This window comes from Camellia sinensis, chromosome 7, assembly GCF_055761805.1.
Source record: "Camellia sinensis isolate YWXY chromosome 7, ASM5576180v1, whole genome shotgun sequence".
Taxonomy (NCBI): Eukaryota; Viridiplantae; Streptophyta; class Magnoliopsida; order Ericales; family Theaceae; genus Camellia; species Camellia sinensis.
The window spans coordinates 30,575,543-30,591,809 of NC_138967.1; positions in this window are offsets into that span (position 1 = coordinate 30,575,543).

A 16,267-nucleotide genomic window follows, 5' to 3' on the forward strand; every position below is an offset into this window, starting at 1 on the left:
TTTTCATGTGGTTTTTATTTTTATTCTAATTTTAATTTTAATTTGTTTACATTTTCTGTAAAATGATAAAAAGTGAGGTTTTATTTTATTGTCCTGTGTATTTTAAATAATTCAATTTTAATTTAATTTTATTTTATTTTAAATATTTAAATAATATTTAATTTTATTTAAATAATCTAAAATTTTAAATCGTAAAAATTTAAATAATTTAAATATTCAAAAAATTTAAATAATTTAAAATGTTAGTATATTAATTTAAAAACAACTCTACACTAATCGTAACTAAACACATAAAACAAAAATTAATTAAGAAATTATTTTAAAACTCATAACCAAATACATAATTCGAAATTCCATACTACTTTCACAACTCTACACTCAAATCATAACCAAATACATAACAAAAAAATTAAAATATTTAAAAATATTTGTATAAAATAGAGTTTGAATTTTTTTTTATAAAACATTTTAAAATTTAAAAAATTTAAATCGTAATATTTTAAAATTTAAATCGTAATATTTTAAATTTAAATCGTAACAATAATATAATTGCCTTATTTATTTATTTTTTTGCCATATTTATTTTTATTTATTTTTTTATACATTAATTATTTATTTTTTGCCTTATTTATTTTTATATTTATTGCCTTATTGAGGTAACTCATAACCAAACACATAAATCGAAATTTAAATAATTTAAAATGTTAATATTTTAAATTTAAAAACAACTCTATATTTAAGTCGTAACCAAACACATAAAATGAAACTCAATTAATAAATTATTAAGGTAACTCATAACCAAACACATAACTCGAAATTCCATACTACTTTCATAACTCTACACTCAAAGCATAACCAAATACATAACAAAAAAAAATTATTTAAAAATATTTTTATCAAATATAGTTTAAATTTATTTTCATAAAATATTTTAACAAAAAACAAAAAAAAAATGTTTTTATTTTTTTTTCCAACTTTCTTTGTCTTTCCTGGTAAAAAGCCTGATTTGATTTTTTTTTTTTTTTTTTTACTTTGCCGCCCCTCTTTCATGTGGGGGTAGTATGGTAAATTTACTTGTCAAATTGTTGCAGCCATGCTCCCAACTTTCTTTTGTCCGTTTGCGGCTAAATTAGCCACTTTTGTCATTTAGTGGCTAATTTAGCCCAAACCCAACTTCCCAAACACAGCCTAAATGAACTTAATTAATGAATATTGGTAATGTTATCCGAGTAATAAAATTTGGGGCGTGACAATTAGGGTCACTATATTTTGGCTATTATGTCATTTTAGTCTTTGTAATTTCAATTGAATCGATTTTAACCTTGAATTTTTTATTTTGTCTCAAATTGGTCCAATTGATAACATTTTTTATTTTTTATGACAAATGCAACTTGTCGTCGTTTTAGGACTAAAACAAAGTACTTGGTCAATTTAGTGACTTAACCTTAACCAATCCAATGAAAATTTTCTATCAAAGACCCTAAAGATGTTATCAATTCGACTAAATTGATGTAAAATCTAAAATTAAGTGTCAAAATTGAGTCAATTAAAACTATTTAGAATAACAAAATGTAAGGATTATTGATGTAATTTACCCAACAATTATAAGCAACTGAAATAAATTGAGATAAATCCGTAAATTTAGAATCAAAATTGAGTTAATTGAAACTATATGGACTAAAATTCAAGAAACTTTATCATTGTATAGGAGAGCAATTTGAAATTTTATTTTTCCTGTAAGTCATATAAAGCCGTTGATCAATTTTGCACATGTGGCAAGTACAGTTAAAAAAACATGTTATATTGAGTTTAATTTATTTGCTTTTATTTATTTTGTGCATTTTGAAAATATATTGGCATTTTTTTGTTTTTTTTCCAAAAATGCAATTAGATAGCTTGGAAAGTTTTTGGCTTAGTGGCATTTCTCAAAATGCTATGAAATATTTGTTTATGACACTTTTCACCTAATACCATAAAAAGTAACTTGCACCTACCTAGTTTAGTGACATTTTTTAAAAAATGTCATTGCTACTAAAGTTTAGTTGCATCTGTTGATAAATGTCACTAAAACAATTTCTTGTGTCATTCTTTTATAAAGTTCCCTAAAATTGTTGCTACTAGATCACATTTTTATTATGGTGACGTGACATTTCTTTATTAAAATGTCACTAGATCTTTTTATATTTGTGGTTCTGTGACATTTTTATAAAACATGTCACCAAATATTATTTTTGTGGCATTTTCTAAAAACATGTCACTAGTGTAGTGCAACTAAAGTGTGTTTTTGTTGTAGTGAATTGTGCTGTTAATTTTCTTTTTGGCGTTTTGAATTTTGTTGGGTTTTTTTTTCTTTTCTTTTTTCCCCTTCTAATTGTGCAGGACTATGTGATTTTCCTATTTTGTTTTCTATATTTGATAATTTAGTGTTATCAATCTTATTTTATTGTTACTTAGTTAGTCGCTTCAGTTCTTGTGAATTTTGTCAATGTTGTTTCTTTCGAATATTGATCTCATAATCAATTATTATCCTAATCTTTTTTTACTTTGATAATACAGAGGCAAATGCAATTTACTTTTAATTTATTTTAATAGGCACAACTTCCATCACAATCAAATATTCATTCCGCTTTAGAGGTAAACAATTTCTTATTCATTTCTTAATTTTAGACTTATATTTGCTAATGAAGGAGAAGAATCAGCTTTGAACAAGATATTTGTGACAACCAGCACCTTAATTAAGTAAATTAATTATATATTGATTACGTGCTTAATTTTAATTATGTGGTTATATATTGTTAAGTGTTATTGATTGCTATGTGATTTATTGAATTGTGTTATTGAGAACAGATAGGTTAAAATGAGAAATAAACCTACCTAATTCGTAAATTTTAACATGCTAGAATTAAATTATTGGATAGGCAATTAGAGCCTAATTCACACTTATATAATTAAATTTAGTGCAATTGAGATCATAATTTGATGAGGAGCAATTTAATTTGAGTGAATATAATTTAATTTAACTTAAAGAAAAATTAGGAATTAATTAAAGCCTTAGACAAGTTAATTAGTGAATAAAATAAAATAAAAGTAGAAGTATCCTATTTATAATTCAAGATTTAATGAAGTGTGTTATGTATTAGGACATTTAATGATGTTGAGTGTAGGATTTCTGGTGGGTGTGTTAAGAATTTGGGTGTGCGTAGAGAAATCTGTGTGGGTGTGTGCCTGCTGAGCAGTCTGGTAGGTGTACTGAGTAACCAGATTTGTATGTATAATTTAGTATAGTGAGAGAAAGAGAGGAAGAGAGAGAAGCTTGGGTGGAAGAAGAAGAGAGCTATGGAGATTCATATCCTAATCCAAAATTAAACTCTTGGTATGAATTTATCTTTTCATTTTGCATCATCTAATCCATGGAATTAAAGGGATTTTGGGAGTAATTGTATGAACTAGCTTGAAGATGATGAGTATGGAAGTTTTATATATATATATATATATATATATATATGTGCATATATGTATATATGTGTGTGTTGAATCACCGTTTGTGAGCACGAATATGTAATGTATGTTGAATTTCAAAGTTTACTCTTACATGTGTGGGGACATAATTTTTGAATGACAACACGTGGCCAAGGTGTCACTGAAGTGCCAGCCGAGGTGCCACGTGTCCTGGTCATGACACCGAAATCATCTCGGCTAGGCCGAGGTTATCTGCGAAGAAACCGGAATCCAGGATAAGCGGATAAGGGGCAAGAGTCCTAGAATGGGAGAAGACTTTAGTTTGGATAAAGATAGACTCTTAGAGAGTTTATCCCAATCCTACTGGGAGTCCAAGATTAGCAGTAATCCTAAGTCCATTGAAGTTAGGCTTCTATTGGGACTAGGTTTGTGTTGGCTATAAAAGAGAGGCACCCTCATGGGTCTAAGGTATACTTGTATGCTTTTTATGCTCTAAATAGTGAGTTAAGTACTTTTTGTATATTTGAGAGATAACTAACTTGATTGTCGGAGTGCCCCCGGGTGGACGAACCACCACCAGAATCTCTTCTTTTTGTGACAGGTCGTTCGGGCTTAATCTATTCTGTCAGTGTTCTCCAGCTGAGTGCTTGATTGGCAGTGTGATCAGAAATTGACACACACAATTTGGCATTGTCTGTGGGAAAGAAAGAAGAATATATAGACAATGACGGATAGAAAGCGAAGGTTGGGGACGACACCCCTACTGAGAGTGGGAAACATATTGACCTTGACATCGAAGAAAATAATTGCAACGAAGAAACTCGTGATAAGAATCACAGAGAAGAGGACGTTGGCCAGGAGGGCGACGTACCGAAGAAATCGGACCGGAGCGGGTATTATAACGAGGACGATCTCCAAGTATGGAAAGATAGATGTCTACGGAGGGACGACGAGATGATGGGAATGGTGGACCTGTAAACAGTCGTCGATTTCCTGATGCAGAACAACGTCATGCAGCCACCGTTCCTGCTACAAGATACGTCGATTCCAGCGACCAAGAAAGGTGCCCAGAAAGGAGGGCAGAAAATGGTTCTTGCAGTCCCTCAGCATGGCGGGACCAAGGGACATTCTCACCGGCCTTCGCGGGAGGTCGGACATGGAGAATCCCAGAAGACATGATCTCGGCCTAGAGGATTAGGTCCGAGAAGAGAATAGCTCAGCCTAAAGTGAGCAAATCCCAAATTCCAAAAGATAAGATCTCGGCCTAGATGATTAAGTTCAAGAAGAGAAAAGCTCAGCCTAAGTTAAAGACTTTTTATATAAGGTCCACAAAGGAGTATGTGGAAGCCAAACAGAGGGCTGGAGAATGATGCTTGGGAGTTGGAATTTTCAAGCCAAGATTGATTTAACACTTGTTGAAATTTTTAAGAAAAATTTACAAGTTGAAACTAAACTGAGGTCATGTTTAACACTTGTTGAAATTTAAGAAAAATTTACAAGTTGAAGTTAAACTGAGGTCATGTTTAACACTTGTTGAAATTTTTAAGAAAAATTTATAAGTTGAAGTTAAACTGAGGTCATGTTTAACACTTTTTGAAATTTAAGAAAAATTTACAGTTTGAAATTAAACCGAGGACATGTTTAACACTTGTTGAAATTTTAAGAAAAATTTACAAGTTGAAGTTAAACCGAGGTCATGTTTAACACTTGTTGAAATTTTGAGAAAATTTTACAAGTTGAAGGTAAACCAAGGTCATGTTTAACACTTGTTGAAATTTTAAGAAAAATTTACAAGCTAAAGTTAAACCGGGGTCATGATTAAAGGAAGGAATGATGTAGGTTCCATCACCTCAAGATGCCGAGGTAATAGAACCTAGGGGGCAGTTGTGGGGACATAATTTTTGAATGACAACACGTGGCCAAGGTGTCACCGAAGTGCCAGCCGAGGTGTCACGTGTCCTGGTCATGACACCGAAATCATCTTGGCTAGGCCAAGGTTATCTGCGAAGAAACTAGAATCCGGGATAAGCGGATAAAGGGCAAGAGTCCTAGAATGGGAGAAGACTTCAGTTTGGGTAAAGATAAGACTCTTAGAGAGTTTATCCCAATCCTACTGAGAGTCCAAGATTAGCAGTAATCCTAAGTCCATTGAAGTTAGGCTTCTTTTGGGACTAGGTTTGTGTTGGCTATAAAAGAGAGGCACCCTCATGGGTCTAACGTATGCTTGTATACTTTTTATGCTCTAAATAGTGAGTTAAGCACTTTTGCTATCTTTGAGAGATAACTGACTTGATCGTCGGAGTGCCCCCGGGTGGACGAACCACCGCCGGAATCTCTTCTTTTTGTAATAGGTCGTTTGGGCTTAATCTATTCTGCTAGTGTTCTCCAGCTGAGTGCTTGATTGGCAGTGTGGTCGGAAATTGACACACACAATATGTATCCTTGATTTAAAGAGTTTTGAAGTCTAATCTCATGTTTTGAAAGCCATTGTTGTGAGTTTGAAACTAATCTTTGCATGCATGAACATTTGAGACCCATTTATGAAAGAATCATGAGATTTGTGCAAGAGACTTCAGAATAATTATGTATTTGAATTTCCTAAAGTGTATACAAATTTATGGAAGTGTTTTCATGGATTAATGCAAGGCAACCTCCATTTTTTGAAGCTTGAACCTAGTTTTGGAAAAACCCAGAAATTTGAAAGGAATGAAGTAATTTGAAATGGATTGTTGTAAATTGAGGGTCGTAAAGGCGATAGAAACCGAAATTAATTACTTTATTGTGATTAGTGTAATATTTAGAGTCTATTGTGAATTTTAATTTTAATTTTTTTTTTGATTCAGATCAAATTAAGTAGATTAAATTCAATTAACTTAAGTTACAATTATTTAACTTAAGCTTTGATTAATTAAATAAATTAATTGAGCCTATATATATAATAGCTCATATTCTTGAGCTCAAAATATGAGAGAATTAGTGGGCTTTGTAGAGAGAGAGAGATACAACTTGAGGAGGAGAGGTTTTGTTTTAGAAAGCTTAAGGAAGACATTGAAAAATAAGCTTAAAGCTTCATAATTCAACAAGTTGAGGTAGGAATTTCTTAATTTCTTGAATTTAAGACATCTACATTCATATATTCTTGAAAGTAAGCTTAATTGAGAAAGAATCACGCATGGTTAAGAATGTTTTGTCATGTAAATTGAAGTAGGACACCTACATAAGTTTATATGGTTGAATTTGAATAAAGTGGTTCATAAACATGACATGCATAGTATAAATTTATAGCAAATCATGTTTAATTGACAGTTTTTGGGTAAATTAATGTTAAGAATTCATATGAGCATAAAATTGACGAATTAAAATAATTGAGTTCGCATTTTGCACACTGTCCGCTCGAGCAGCCAAGCCTTTTCAGTATATTTTGACATGTTGTTTTGTGTTTACATCTTTGCTTCTGTCTTCTTCTAAGTATTTCTAAGCATGAATTATGACTCATTAAGGTACTGATATGTAAGAAAACAACATGTATAATTGAATTAGAATTAGAATGAGAAGATAAAGTATGTGATTAGAACAATGTGTTCCAATGTGTTTGGTATATGTGACATGTAGGTTTGAACGTTGTGTAAGGACACCAACCTACTCGAGGTAAGTAATATCTTTGTAACAGTATTTTGTATGAATTACTTTGAGATTAGTTTTGCTAGACGAAGAATTATGAAATGTGATGAAGTTTATAAATAAGTCCTTTAAAACTAAAAGTTATGCTTTGACATACCGAATTGTGTACAATGTAATTTGTTTCTTGAAAAGGAAATTTGCTAAAGAGTGAATGAGTTCCCTTTGAACAACTAATAAAAAAATATGTATTGATCATTTAGTAACCACTGTTTTGTCTATGATCCGTAAATGACGTTTTGTATAAGTTAATAGATCGTTGTAAACGTTTGTTATCAATGACAAGTTTTCTGAGAAATTATGTTTGATAAGAATGATGAGCCTTCCTATTTGATCAACGAATGTGACACCATGAACATGTGTTGTGATTATCGGAAGCTTCCGCTATGTTTATGTCGATCCTAGTGGTCGTTATGTCTATGTCAACCTGTTGCGGTTGTTATGTCTAAGTCAATCTGTTACGATCGTTATGTATATGTCGATCCGTTGTGATCGTTATGTATATGTCGATACGTTGTGATCGTTATGCCTATGTTCTCGTTCCATTGTGGACGTTCTGCTAATTTGCTAACCAGTACTATTGGATCACATCACGCAATGAAAGTGACATTGAATGGTATGAAAAATTTTATGACTTCTGAATGTATATGTTTTATAAATACTTCGTTTCGTCATGAACGTTTTGTATAGCATTTTGCTAAAGGTCTAGGAATGCTTTTGACAACGTACTGCGCTATGTGTTGATCTATGGAAAGTTTACTAAAGGTTTATGGAACTTTATTCATTAGTACAAGTATCTGGAAAATATTTTGAACATTGTTTTGCTTATATAAGCTGTGAATCTTTACATTGGAATTATTCACTGGGCTCTATTTCACTGTTTAATATATGTATGTGGTGATAGGGCACCAAATTAGCATTAGCGGTGCCGACCCGAACTCTCTTTTTTTTGTCAAGCCAACTATTGCGCCTCACCTCGAGGTTCTAAGCCAACACGTGTCAAGGCCTTTTGGGGGGTTCAGATTCACTCTTTAAAAATCGGTCTAATGGCAATAGTGGTCTATGACTTTTGTTTCTACTATTTTGATTGTGTTTCATTTTGTATATAAGTGTTTATGGACTTAAGTGTTTGTGCATACATAAATATTTGAAAGTGGGTTTGTACATTTAAGTCCTCACAGCTCGTTGGACGTTATTTTCTATTGTTGAATTGGCTTCCACCAGTCCCTTTTTATTGTGTTATTGTCATTATTGTTAAGTAGGCTTTTGGTAATCACGGATTACTGGCCGATTACGACGCTAAACCTATAGGGGCGAGTTTGGGTCGTGACAATATTGTTTCCATTGAATTTTCTATTTTACCAGGTTAGTGATCCTTGTCAATTATATCCATACAATATATATAATCCATGGATGAGTTATGAACAGTATTTTCAACCAAAGTATGAAACGTGTTTTCCTTCTTTCTTATTTCTTTATTTACTTCGCCTTTTTCTTTTTTCCATTTTGAATGATCGTGTCGTTTTGGCATTTTGCTTCATTATGTTCAGGTAATAAAGGTTTCAGTTGTTATGTTATTATTTCCTTTACATATTTCTTTATTTGTTTATTTTTGCCTTTTGTTGGTTGTTTAAAATATTTATTGGACAAGGGTTTCATTTTCTATTTTTTTTATTTCTCTTTTGTTCTCCGTTTGTGGAAGTATTAATTTTGTATATCATTTGAAGTCAAGCCTACATCATTTTAGGAAGATTTAGTGACTATCATTTTTCTTTGTTTTGATTGTTGCTTATTGCAGTATTTTGAGGTTTATTTGTTTTAATATGTTTTTTTTTCTTTTGATTTTTGTTTATTGTAATAGTTTTTTTTAGTAATTTTTGGTTCAATAATATTGTTTATTTGTTTATCGAATTTGTGTTTGAGTTGTTCCTTTCTTTTTTTTGTTCGTAGTAGTTATTTATTTTTTTGTTCTAAATTTGTAGTTTTTTGATTTCTTACTTTCTTTCTTTTGAATTTGTTTCTTTGTGTTTGTTAGTAGTTGATTTTGGTAGTTTTTGAGGAGTTCTAAATTTTGTTTTGGATTTGATTTTTGTTTGAATTGTCCAATGTTTGGTTTTAATGAACTCTGGTATTTCTCTTATGGGTTTTGCTTAGAGTGTTTTCTTTGTTTTGGGCCATCCTTTTGCTTTCCTTATTTTTGTATCTGTGCATTTCTTATAGTTTTGCTTCTTCTTTTTTTTCACTTTAATTTGGTTTTTGTTAAGTATTTTTAGAGCTTATTTCATAAGTTTTAAGGGGGAATGAGAGGAAGAGGACAAGTGATTGAAGATTGTTTATGTAAATCCTTGAGTTTCTTGACTTTTCCATGGCAAAAATTATGAATATAATTTCATCGTTGTGGATTTTTAAAGGCCCAAAATATTATGAAATGTTGATTTGATTGAATTTCAGTGAAATCCCTAACCGACTGAAATATTATGTAGTAGACAAACATTTTTTTTTTTTTTTGAACTAGGATGTTTTATGATACCTATGAGATTATACATATTTGATTGTGCTTTGTTGAAATTACTAACCTATGTTGGGATTTGTTTTGGGCAACAAAATTTCACTTTCATTGTTATTCTATCTAGTTTTCTCCTTTCTTGGTGGTGAGCGTTTTTTTTTTAATAATTTTTTTTATTTGACTCTTTTTTGAAAAAAAATAAAATTTATTACTGATTTTATTTCTTTGATTGAATTGAAAATATATCATTGATGTGAAAAGTTCAATAAACCTCGACAATTTCTTAATATAACTTTTAAACATCCATTTGAACTATTAAAGATCCAATTTTTTCTTTTCATTGCTTTGTTTTGGTTTGGAAATGACTTTTGTTTGAGTTTTAATCATAAAAGAGAATTATACTACATTAGTATCAATCATGTTTTAATTTGATTGGGGTCAATGTGAGTGAAACTACACATAGTAATTGGAGTCTTGACCAATGGTTTGCTTCATATTTCGTGTTTTCATATGTCTGTGTAATGTGAGTTTGCAATAAATTTTATAATTTTTTTTTTTTGTTGCCGTTATTCTTTGATTGAATTGAAGAATATATCTATGGTATTGATTAATTTAAGGACAAACCTCTATCTTCTTAGTTGCTCTTGACTTCTTAATGTTTATTTTTCCTTCAAATGTATTGTAAGCTTTTCAAAACCATCATTTCCCTCTTCGCCTTCAAGCTTCTTTTTCTTTTTTCTTTTTTCTTTTTTCTTTTTTTTGGTTTAGCCTTTTTTCCTGATAAAAAATTTTTTGGAGTAAATTTTATTGGATAAACAATAATTTTAGTCTGTAAAGTATGCGTTCTTTTATCATTTTAATCCAAATTTTGTTTTACCCAATTTGTGGTCCTTTTTCTTTTTTCATTTGTGTATCATTTAATACACAAATTGTAGTTTGTATAGCAGCGACCATCTAGACATGGGCATGCATTTCTTTTTTCTCTAATTATGTGTGCATAAATATGGGAATTGAGAGATTTGTTGTAGGCCAAAATTACACTTTCTCTGTCTGTATTTTAGGGAAATAATGGATTTTGCGACAACAATATAGTTTGTTGAATATGTAGGATTAACAAGATCAATGTGAGTACATTCTAATTTTAGCTATCAAAAGTGCTAGAACCACAAATTAAAGATAATTGTTACTTGATAATTTACACACCTGATATTTTTGATAATTTCTTTTTTCTCTGGTTATGTGTGCATAAATATGGGTATTGGGAGACTTGTTGTAGGCCAAAATTACACTTTGTATGTCTCTATTTCAGGAAAATAATGGAGTTTGTGACAACAATATAGTTTGTTGAATACATATGATTAACAAGATCAAGGTGAGTACATTCTAATTTTTAACTATCGAAATTGCTGGAACAACAAATTAAAGGTAATTGTTACTTGATAATTTGCACACCTAATATTCCAGATAATCATTATAATGATCTCAAACATTATGTTCATTATTTTAACTTAGACAAAACAAAAACTGCATTGGATAAATTGCACAGCAAAAAATGTAACCATTTATGAAGTAGACTACTTTTAAGTTAGAAAACAATTTGTTCCTCATTATTTTAACAAACAAAACGTTTGCATTTCAAATGATCGAGTCTAAAATATTTGGTATAATTTCATGATTACACTTTTGTTATCATTTTTCTTATCTATCGAGTGCATTTCTAATTATGTTTAAAATCATATATTTTGTTTTGTGTCTACATGTTGGGAGGTGGAAAAGAGAAATGTGATGATTTATTTTAATTTTTTTTCAATTGATTATTGAAATCAAATTTTGTTGTTATCTATATGAAAATTGGTTAGTTTTACAATTTTTTTTATAGCCAGTTCAAATATAAAAAAATGATGTACAATCATTTTATTGATCTCTTAGTTTATTTTATTTTTTCTTGTAGAAAATGTTTTAAATTAATAAGTTATACCGATTAAATTCACCCTTAATGTTAAATGCCCATTTATTTATTTAAAATACATTTTAAAAAACACTTGAAAATTTTGTTCATCCCATCATACATTGTGTTATTGCATTCTGGTTGTTTGGCAAATCACTATTACGATTGCTTCTATAATTTTTTTTTTTTTGAAAAAAAGAAATGTAAAATCATTCATCCCGGTCATGCCTAAGTAATACCTCTCCTATAGTTCATATTCATGGCAATCTTACCCAAGTAATAGGCTTATACTGTCTTTTCCATAAGCTGAGAAGCACGTTAATTCTGTGTATACTAACGCTATATAGAGTATTAGAGATAAATGATTGCAAATTCACTTGGAAAAATATCAAGAGTCAAAGCAACTTTATTTTATCTAATGAATCAAAAAAATTTAAGACCGCCCTTGATGTCAAACTTTTATTAATGTTTTGTTCTTTCATTTGTGCAAGTCTTTATTTTTGTAGCATTTTTGCTTCCCGCTTTTGAAGGGATGTGTGATTTTTATGCTTTATTCTGTGTGTTTGATTGACTAGTGTTACAGATACTATCACTCTGTTTGGTTTTAGTTTTCATAATTCACTTTTCAGAAAATTATATACTTTTTTCTTTTCCGTATTTTTTTGTTTTCATTGAATTTTTTAATATTTTAAGCAATTCTTTTTTTAATTTTTAGATATACCTAACATAAATACACTTAAAAAAGTACAACATTTGTGAAATTTTTTTTAAAAAAATTCACTAAATACCAAAAATATTTTTTAAAAAAATATGAAAATTTAATACGTTTTTTGTATTCTTATGTATTTATTAATTTTTTAAAATATTTTTTACAAATATTTTATTATTTAGATACATCTAAGTAAGGTGCATCTAAAAAAGTAAAAAAAAAAATGCTTAAAATTTTAAAAATATTCACTAAAAACAAAACAAAAAAAATGAAAAAATAAAAAACTCAATTTTTAAAAAACTAAACCAAACACACTGTGTTATGCTCTTGTTAGTTTTATTTTTTATTTTTTTATTTTTTTATTTTTAAAAATTATTGAGATTGTTTCAAGTTTTTCATATTATAAGTAATCAGTTTAGATCCATTCTTCAATCATGCTTTTTCTTTTCTTTTTTTTTGTTATAATGTGTAGAATAATCTTAGTTATGTTATTGTTCATCTTTTCAGCGATCATTATGAGTTAGTTTATCTTTTCAGCAATCATTATTGTTTATTTATCTAGTATTATTGTTTATGTTTATCTCTTGCGATATATTATAATTTAGAGAGAAATTCTCTTGCAAGTATTTTTCACTAAATAGATAGCTCAATTTCTTTTATTCAGGTTTTTAATTGGTGGGGGTGTGGTCGCATCTCACACAAGGGAAATCAATCTAAACTAAGGAAAAGAAAGCAATGGAGTAGGATATGAAACAACTTTTATTGGATATATGTTATTTTTGTAAACAGTATGCAAAGTACATGCTAAACTAAGGTACCTAGACAAAGTACATGCTACACATATGGCTGCAAAAACGAGTCCAGATCCCCTCCTTGAGCTCCCTCCTTCATTCCCTCCTTGTAGGGGCCTTCGGGTCCACTTTGAGGCCCAGATTTGATAATCTGAACCGTTCATATTTTTAGATTTATTCATTATATTATACCTGTAAAAAATCAAGTTGATCGGATATCAGAAAGTATGCGTTCAGAAAATTAGGACTACAAATTATTTTTTAATAAACAGTTTTCCGAACACATACTTTATGATATTCGATCAACTTGATTTTTTACAGGTATGATATACTGAATAAATCTAAAAATATGAACGATTCGAATTATCAAAACTGTGCCTCAAAGTGGACCCGAAGGCCCCTGCAAGGAGGGAATGAAGGAGGGGGCTCAAGGGGAGGATCCCAATTCGCAAAAACAGCCTACACAAGGGGCTGTTAACGATTGTATTTTGAAATTTTTTATGTCCCTTATATCTGCATCCTAACTCTCCTCTACACACACACACACAAAAAAAAAAAAAAAAAAAAAAAACACATTCTCTGGATATATTTTCCTACTCTAGTTATAATATGTTTGCAAATTTCAACTCGAAACAAAAATCTAATGGGCACTAACTGGGCATTAGTAAACGTGTCTTGCACGCGGCCCTCTCTCTAGTACTATTTTTATACTTGTCCTAAAACACATCATTTTAATATTCTTACATTTTATGTTAAAATTTTACTTTGGTTCTTTCATTTTTAATTTTTCATCATCTTCCTTAATAATAGATAAACGGAAGGCTGACATTATTAAAAAAATATAAAAAATAAAACTTCTTACCAAGCAAGTGCAAGTGTTTGAATTTAGGGCGTCTCCTACACATCCCTTTGATATTTAAAAAAATATATATATTATAATTTTATCCTTGAAGAAATATTATTCAGAAGACAAAAATTAAATTTCTTTTTCCACTCATCCAACATACACTAACCCACTTAATCCCTGACTCTACTTTATTCCCATTCTCACTCAAAAATCATAACCCATCTCATAAATCATAGTCAATATTATAATATTTACATTTCTTTATTTGAGTAATGGGCAAGCAAATCATCACACGAGGCACTTTAAAATATTTTGGAAGCCGAACACTCTCATCATGATCCATCTGAATGATAGGATGAGAAAATTCTCAAGGTACATGCAAACCCCGTATTAGGCGAGTAATAATCACAAGATAGACAAAGGGTCTTTAAGGCCAAGTTTGGGAAGTTAGAAATAATCCATCTTTTTATCTTTTTTTTATCATATCACTTTTTTATTTTTCTGCACATCTTTTTGTAAAAAGACAAAAAGTACACTTATTTAGGCCATCCTAATAAAAACAAAACAAACTTACAATTCAATATAGGCATACTGTTCCATGTAACTCGATATACAATCAACACGTATTGGCATCGTATTGCTCCTAGCCTAGTTTGAATTAGGACAAGTGTTTAACACGCTTTGGCATCGTATTGCTCCTATCCTAGTTCAAATTAGGATAAGTCTGCATAAGTGATCGATTGAATCATACCAAACTGTCTCATATAAAGATTGGTATAATAGGCTCGTTTTGTTTCAAGAATCTTTGTTCTTATTCCGACAATGTTTAAGACAAACTCATAAATAGAACAGGGAAAATCATATGATCATCCTTCAAATAAATAATCACATGAACCACACCTATATCCACTTTGTTGTAATTGTCCTTCAATCAAGTAATCACAACTCATAATTGGACCTACACACACTAACTCATCAATAGTTCATGAAAAATCATATGTAATTAGAGCAACAAATGTGGAGGTAACTGTTATGCTCAACCAGGTTTTGATCAGTGTAGCTTAGACTGGAAGAACTAATCATTGTTGGGCATCAAAGATTTTTAGGTTTATATTCGCAAAAGTGAAACAGTTTTAGTTGACTGTAAAAACTAATCATTGTTGGGCATCAAAGGTTTCTAGGTTTATATTATCCAAAAGTGAGACAATTTTAATTGCAGATAGAGTATATATCAAATTTTCATAATGATACATGGGATAATTACACTAATAGTCCCTATAATTTGGGACTTGTGTCACTTTGGTCTTTGACTTTTCAATTGTGACACATTTGATGTTGAATTTTGAATCTTGTTCCAAAGAAGGACAATTGAAAATATTATTAGATTTTTCAAGGGTAAAATCGTCAATTTAATAAAATATAAACTAATTTGACAAAAATAAATGTCAAAAAAATATTTTTAATTTTTTTAAAATTATTTTTATCCACCAATGACAAAATTATATAAAATTAATAAAAATTACATGATTAATTTTTTAAAATTAATTTTACATGATCATCATCCAAACACATAATATAAATTAATTTGGTAAAAGAAAAAAAATGTCTAAAAGATTTATCAATTTTACATAATTTTATTTTTAGTAAGTAGAAATAATTTTTAAAAATTCAAAAATATTTGTTTGACATTTATTTTTGTCAAATTAGTTTATATTTTATCAAATTGACAATTTTACCCTTAAAAAATCTAATTATATATTCAATTGTCCTTATTTGGAACAAGATTCAAAATTCAAGGTCAAATGTGTCATAATTAAAAAATCAATAACCAAAATGACACAAGTCCCAAAACTATTTACGTAATTTGCCCATGATACATTGTGCAACCTCAATAGTCACATTGTTATTGACTGATATCAACTCCTAATGCTATTCTAATATCTTTCTTTTTTTTTTCAATATTTGAGACAATTGTTAAAAGGTTTTTTTGGTTAAATGTTAGAATGACCCGACCCTCTAACTGAACATAGGGGTGTTTGGTGGGACTTTTTTGAGCTAACTTATGACTTTTGTCTTTTAAAAAGTTATTTTGGACTGTTTGGTTAAACTTATTTCAAACAGCTTATGATTCTAACAACTTATTGTAAGTCAAAAAAGCTGATTCTGAGAAGCTGTTCACCCCTTACTTCTGATTATCAGCTTCTGCTGTAGACATATTAATTCACAATTATACTCTTAGATTTTTTTATTTTTTATCTTTTTAAAAATAGAAAAAGACACAAATGGACTATAAAATATTATTATTATTTTTTATGAGAAATGTAGACAA